The following is a 7,952-nucleotide window of genomic DNA, read 5'->3' as shown; positions in this document are numbered from 1 at the left end:
ACACATGAAAAAATGCTCAATATCATTCATCATCAGGGAAATACAAATCAAAACCACAATGAGATACCACCTTACACCTATCAGAATGGCTAACATTAACAACTCAGGCAACAACAGATGTTGGCGAGGATGCGTAGAGAGAGGATCTCTTTTGCATTGTTTGTGGCAATGCAAGCTGGTGCAGCCACTCTGGAAAACATTATGAAGTTTCCTCAAAAAACTAAAAATAGAACTACCCTATGACCCAGCAATTGCACTACTAGGCATGTATCCACGGGATACAGGTGTGCTGTTTCGAAGGGACACATGCACCCCCATGTTTATAGCAGCACTATCAACAATAGCCAAAGTGTGGAAAGAGCCCAAATGTCCATCGATGGATGAATGGCTAAAGAAGATGTGGCATATATATATATATATATATATATATATATACACACACACACACAATGAAGCATTACTCAGCAATCAAAAAGAATGAAATCTTGCCATTTGCAACTATGTGGATGGAACTGGAGGGTATTATGCTAAGTGAAATTAGTCAGTCAGAGAAAGACAAAAATCATATGACCTAACTCATATGAGGACTTTAAGAGACAAAACAGATGAACATAAGGGAAGAGAAACAAAAATAATATAAAAACAGGGAGGGGGACAAAACAGAAGAGACTCATAAATATGGAGAACAAACTGAGGGTGGCTGGAGGGGTTGTGGGAGGAGGGATGGGCCAAATGGGTAAGGGGCATTAAGGAATCTACTCCTGAAATCATTGTTGCACTATATGCTAACTAATTTGGACGTAAATTTTAAAAAATAAAAGATAAAATTAAAAAAAAATTTTCTTACGTCCATTATACTCTTACTTGTCATTTTCCACTTTGCCATTTCCCAGGTTTTTGTTTTGGTTTGGTTTGCTTCTTTACCTATTTCTATTCTCCACCCCCCTCACCCTACATGCTCTGGATGAGAGCCCTGCACCTTGAACCCTGCCTTTCTCTCCGTAGACTCCATCCCCAGTTGCAGTCACCCACCCTGTCTCTGATCCAGATCCTAAACTGAAAATTTCAACCTGGATCCCAGTTCCACTTGGGAGACAAGGGATTTCATGGGTCCTTCTCTTCACAATACCAATGGGATGAACAAAACGTGGAATTGAACTTGAGGACTCCCCGGTTCTGCTATTGGCCAGGGCTTGGATAGGACCCAAATATATAGACAGAGGCCAACAGACAGGAAGGGAGCTCAGCTTCCTGATGACCTAGGATCTGTCACCCTTCTCATACCCTTTCCCCAAAATTATTGTCTGGAGGGTCATTAACCATAGGGAAAACTTGTGGATAAAAGAATCAGTAGAGTGAAATCCTGCTGTCAGTATTCTTGGGCTGTGTGAGCAGAGCCCCATTACTTAATGTTCCTGGGCCTTGGTTCACTTCTTGTGAGATTGCAGCTGATGCTTCTTAAGCTCAGCAACCACTTGTTGGGTGATGTGAATATATAACATATAAGGTAAACAATTTAGATATATTGTGTCTCTTATACCTGTTTATCTACATTTCTTGAGTCAAGTTTGTAAAAAGGTATTTTACTTCTGTTTTGTGAAGATCCCAGTTTCACAAATCTTTCTCATGAACAACTTGTATCAGCTACATACACATGTACAACCTTATTTTCACTTTTCTAACAATGACTGAAATAACTAGTATTGCAGGCTCTTGTGTAATATTGCTTACCCATGGAGAATAGAAGCTTTGTGAGAACTTAGGTGGCTGGTGGGTCACTAAAGGGCCCCCATTATCTTTGCTGGGGTAGAAATAAATATTTGCAGCTGGGGACAGGGTTGGTTCAGAACTACCACTTGTGTGTTAAACCCCAGAGGGTCACAGCTAGGACTCACAGGCATGGGACATCTAACCAACCTTCATCGACGGCCAGGACTAGCGCACCACCACCCAGGCTCAGAGTCCCTCCATCTATCCCTGGAGCAATGTCCTCTGTCCAGTAAACCCCTATAAAAAGCTTTAGTCTGAACACCAAAAACAATATATTTGGGGTTGCCCCTGAGGATGCTATTGCTATTGTCCATGGCAAAGACCCTTAATGAAAGAATGGTTTTGATACCAGAGTGAAGGAAACTCAGCTAATTCCACTGTTTTATAGAGACTGGAGTTTCAGCACTTCCTGTTTAACTGGAAGCTCTTAGAAGCTTCCAGTTAAATGCAAAGAAAACTCAGAAGTCAAGAATGTGCATTTGTACAAATGAGACAGTCTTTTATTTAGTTGAGAGTATGGGGCCAAGAATGCTTTGAATTCCTGCACTTCTAGTTGAAGTCAAACACACCCTCTCCCAGTTATCCACTCAAACATTAGTTTAGGAATAGCTGAAGGGATTTGGTATATCCAATCAAAGTCCCAATCCTTGAATTAATCTAAAGGGCTGTTGTCCAGAATAAGTTGGTTTACCCATCCCCCACCCCCTCCCACTTTTCAGTGGAAGATACCAAGATTCAAATAGAAGATAGGATGTGTGTCCAGGATCACAGATCGAATGAGGATGCTGGGACATAGTACTTATATTAAAAACCAGGGCCTTGACGTCCAGCATCCACTCTGGGTGGTGGCCAGTTCCTAGGCATTAGGGCCAGTTTCTGCTCCTGGAACCTCCAATTCCCTCTATGCCGATATACTCACTGCCAAGAAATGTGTCAATCACTCCTCTGTTCTCCACTCTCCTATCTTACCCTCTCCATCAGTATTTCCTCTCAGTTTGGCTAAGAGTGTCATAAACTGTCCCAATATGCCATTTTCTCTCTACTCCAGACTCATGTTTCCTGAAGCCTTGATGTTCTCCCTAAAATATTGCTACTAAGAAGCCTGTAGTGATTCCCTATTATCTACGGACATAACACTACTAGTTCTAGGGTTTAGCAGAAACTCCCCCATGGATCCCACTCATACCCATGATTTTGGACTTTTCCTCAAACCTCTTTTTTGTTGATGGCTATTCCCACCCAGGAACACTGATGTCATTACATACACACAGAAACCTTAATCACTCTTACCCACACTCCTCCATTCCTTCTAGATTCCCTTTCATCCCAAAAATATTGTCTGCACGCATTTTCCTAAGTTTTATTGCATGTTGGTAACAAAAAAAAAAAAAAAGCTTTAAAATTGGTGATTTTCTATCGCTTACAAGTTTCCTTTCACATCTTCAAAAATGCAAGCAGCTCTAAATCATGGTGAAATGCACTTCCCTTTACAAGACTAATATTTTATACCCTTGAGGAGGAAAGTCATAGACAAGGGTGAACAGCTTTGCTCATTTTTAATGGAAAAGCCTCTCTTGAAATCTGATCAGTTAAACACTCTCTTCCTCTCCCCCTCCCCCCGCCCCCCTGCGAGCATGGACGCTGATTGTCTTCAGCCTGGGAAGGTGGCTCCTCTTACAGTGAGAATCACTGTGTGTGTTTGTCTTTACGGCTATGTCTCCCCTGGCTTCTCTGCTTTTCATGATACTTTTTGGTAGAAACTTCCATAGTTTCTCTCCAACATTTCTCCTTGCTCAGTCTCTCTTATTTCATAATACTTAATTGTCTTTATTTTTTCTTTTGTCACTCAGAAAGCTGGAAAGACTCCATTTTCACCTTGGAAAATAAAATACTTCTTAGTCACTTCCTTGGCACATCAGAAATTATCACCAACCCTTGCAGTCACCCATATTTTTGACCTGTGAATTTCCTTCACACAAGAACATCCAGTATCACTTTATACTTCCATCAACTTCAAAAACTTTTCCTCCCAAGATTCTACCCTATTTCCCTTCTCATTTCAAAATTTATCCAACAGACTTTATAGATTGTTTGACAAAGAAACATTGAACGTTTCCCCTAAATTAGAAGATTTCCCCTAAGATTTAAAACTTAATACTCAATTTCCTCATCTTTAGAAAGACAAACAGCCCTAAAATTGTGTGAAATTACTTTCTTTAAATCCGCATGCCCCTCTTGAATAGAGCCCAAATCTCAGGAAGGCTTTCTTAGATCAGGCCCCAGTCGCTTATCCTAGGCCCCAAGAGATTCTTGAGAACTACTATCCTTTTGTCAGGAAGCAAAAGAAAGTCTCCTGCCCATGAGACCCTTTTTAAGAGGAGCGTCTCCCCTTTGGTCACATATTAGAAACATTCAGTACTCCCGATGATTGGTTCCCAAACTATATCCTCAAGTGAAAATCTCTGGAAAACTGCAGGTACCAGGATAGTCAAAACAGTCTTCAGGCAGTTCTAATCTGTAGCCTGGGTGTGACTCACAGTGACAACAGTCTCCACCTGCCTGGAGCATAGTGAGGTGGCGATGGACAGGGGAGTCCCCTGCAGTCAGGTAGAGCTCATGGCAAAGTACACACTGTTCCTCTAAGGCAGCAGATCTCAACCCAGGCTGCATGTTGGAATCATGGAAGGAGTTTTTCAAAACACAAATGCCTGGGACCCAACCCAAAATAATTAAATCTGAATCACTGGGGTTGGCCTTTGAAATGCCTTCCAGCTGATTCCTTTGTAGAATCAGAGCTGGGAAGCTGTTTTACAGCTGAATTCACTTGTAGGCAAGCTCCATGATTTTGCTGAGTTTATAAACTGTGGGAGAGCTACACTTTACTAAGTTATATTGACCTGTAGAAAGTGTTAGTGAAGGTTGAGGACAAAATAACAGGGAGGCACCTCTTTGGGATGTTGCTGTTTGGGAAGGTCTCTATGAATTGGGTGACTCCCAGAGACTGGGTGAGGAATATGAGCCAGCTTGATGAGAGTGCTAGTGGGGCATAGCGCAGGAGCAATCACATCCATTACCTTTAAGAGTGGCCACACCTCCCATCAGCTTCAAAGACTGCTAGAAGCACAGAAGTGTGAGCAAATTTCAACACTCCGGGACCTCCTGACTCTTCTGAACCCCTGCAGGCCCTTTGGCTACAGAGAAAACTCAAGAATAAAAATGGAGGTGAGTTGAGAGGGAGCCTGCTTTCTGGGTGTTCATGGGAGGAAAGCTAGGTTATTTGTCTTCATTTTATTTCATAAACATTTTTATAGCCATTAAAGTTTGTGCCCTGCAAAGTCCTCTGTTCTTGACAAATAAGAACTATTTTCACCCTCATAGCAAGCCTGATGGAAAGTGTTATTACTATACTCATTTTACAGAGAAGGAAACTGAGGCATGGCATGTTAATTACCTTGAACAGGGATCCACAAGTGTCATTTCAGAGCTGGTAATAGAAACCCGGCACTGTGGCTCCTGAGTTGATGACTTTAACAGCTATCCTATGTCACTTCTCAACAAATTCCTGATTTTAATGGAATTATATATCTGCTTTGATATTTAAGTGTGTCTTCCTATTATCTCCTTATGCTACTTCCTTTTATGTTTGACCATAGTGAGTCTGCTTCTCTGGCCTGTTTTTAAGTCCTATACCAATTCTACCCTCATCTAGGGGGTGAGGGAGGGAGATGTCTATTGGTTGATTTCCCTGCTAGTGGTGAATTGCATTTCTGTTCCATTGCGTACCTGGTAACTCTAGGTAGGAGACCAGCACTGTGTATTTTAAATTGTCGACTGCTGAGCATTTTGTGTTCCTTTAAATAAAGTTGGGCTTTGTTCTTTGATGTCATTACTTGGGATATTCATGCTTAGGAAGATTGTTTTGAATATGTGCTAATTGGGACTGGAACAGGCTTCAGTCTGTATAGAATTTGGCCCCATTGCTGAGGCAATACCCTGTGAGGGCTCTATCTCAATCCCTTTGCACTTGGGGTCTTTGTAGTCTAACTGCCTGGGACACAGATTCTTTCTGGCCTTCAGAAAAATGCAAATAAAAACCACACTGAGATATCACATCTGTTAAAATTGTATTATCAAAAAGACGAGAGAACAAGTGTTGGCAAGAATGTGAAGAAAAGAGAACCCTTGTGCACTATTTATGGGAATATAAATTGATGCAGCAACTATAGACAACAGTATGGAGTTTTCTCAAAAAATTAGAACTAGAAATACTATATGATTTAGCAATCCTACCTCTCAACACTTACCCAAAGTAAGTGAAAACAGGTTCTTGAAGAGATATCTGCTTTCCCATGGTCATTGCAGTATTATTCACAATAGCCAAGATATGGAAATAACCTGAGTGTCCATCAATAGATGAATGGATGGAGACGTGGGGAATGGGTGTGTATATATAACATTCCATTGTACATATGTGGACTCATAGGCATGGGCAGATCTAACCCACTTCACCCATGGCCAGGACTGGAGCACCATCACCCAGGCTCAGGGTCCCTCCATCTATCCCCAGAGCAGTGTCCTCTGTCCAGTAAACCCCTATAAAGAGCTTTAGTCTGAACACCAAAAACAATATATGTGGGGTTGTGGGGTTAAGACACAAGTGGTAATTCTGAACAAACCCTGCCCCCATGGGATCAATGGAATGTTATTCAGCCATGAGAAAAAAGGAAATCCTGTCATTTGTAACAACATGGTGAAACTTGAGGGCATGATGTTAAGTGAAATGTCAGAGAAAGACAAATATAGTGTGATGTCACTTACACATGAAATCTAAAAAAGCAAACCTCTCTTGTGCAATGCCACCAAAATGATGTTCAAGTGTTTTATAGAGGTTGGCCAGGTGGCCTACATTTCCTTTGGCCTTCATGCCGGGAGGATGGTCCAGATTATAGATGCTATTGACCAGAAGGGGGCTTTGGTTGATGGACCTTGCATTCAGGTAAGGAGATATAATATGCCTTTCAAATGCATGGAGCTCACTGACTTCATCTCAAGTTCCCACACAGTGCCCGCCCAAAGTATGTCGGACAAGCCTGGCAGAAGGCAGACACCAGTAGGAAATGGACGGCCATGGGATGGGTCAAGAAGATTAAAGCCAGAGAAAGGAAAGCCAAGATGACAGATTTTGATCACTATAAAGTCATGAAGGCAAAGAAAAGGAGGAAAAGAATAATCAAACTTGAAGTTAGAAAGCTACCAAAAGCAGCTGTCCTGGAATCTTCTCCTAGAAATGTACCCACTGCTAAGGTTGCAGCTGGAGAAGTTGCTGCAAAGTTTCTAGCAAAAAAAGTTTGCCGCTACAGGCAAGAAGGCTGCAGTCCAGAAGATTTCTGCCCCATAAGCTGCAGGCCAGAAGGCAGCGCCTCCAAAAGCTGGGAAGGGTCAGAAATCTCAAGCCCAGAAAGCTCCTGTTCCAAGGCATCTGGCAAGAAAGCAGAAAAGCAGAAGAGGCGATTATAAATAACTAATAAAGGTTCTTTTTGACACATGCACATACAAAGACACACAAAAGCCAAACTCCTAAAATGGTATAAACTTCTGGTTATAAAAAGAAATAAGCTTGGGGGAATCTAATGTACAGCATGATGATTATAGTTAACAGTACTGTATTATATACTTGAAAGTTGCTGAGGGAATAGATTATAAATGGCTGACAGCAAAAAGAAATAGTAGTTACTTGACATGATGGAGGTGTTAGCTAATGCTATGATGGTAATCATTTTGTAATATATGTGCATGAAATCAACATGTACACTTTAAAACTTTTTTTAACATTCATTTTTGAGAGACAGTAACAGAGCATGAATGGGGGGAGACAGTAACAGAGCAGAGAGAGAGGGAGACACAGAATCAGAAGTAGGCTCCAGGCTCTGAGCTGTCAGCACAGAGCCTGAAGCGGGACTTGAACCCATGAACCATGAAGTCATGACCTGAGCTGAAGTCAGATGCTTAACCAACTGAGCCACCCAGGCGGCCCTCAACATGTACACTTTAAATTTATACAATATTATATGTCAGTTGTATCTTAAAGCTGAAAAATAAATGTTTGATGGAGGTAGTCTATCAAATCCATCAAAAAACTTAATTTCTATTCTTAATGACAATGTCACTTTTCATTGATGGTA

General features: G+C 41.4%; 1 pseudogene; it reads left to right on the top strand.

The window, feature by feature from the left end:
- The first annotated feature begins 6,634 nt into the window (after window positions 1–6,634).
- On the top strand, window positions 6,635–7,291 carry LOC109246520 (60S ribosomal protein L14-like; annotated as a pseudogene).
- The last annotated feature ends 661 nt before the right edge of the window (window positions 7,292–7,952 follow it).

The sequence above is a fragment of the Panthera pardus genome, unplaced genomic scaffold (genome assembly GCF_024362965.1).
Source record: "Panthera pardus isolate Hobbes unplaced genomic scaffold, ASM2436296v1 HiC_scaffold_13, whole genome shotgun sequence".
NCBI classification, from domain to species: Eukaryota; Metazoa; Chordata; class Mammalia; order Carnivora; family Felidae; genus Panthera; species Panthera pardus.
The sequence above is the reverse complement of the archived record's forward strand: the minus strand, read 5'-3'. Positions and strand labels throughout refer to the sequence as shown.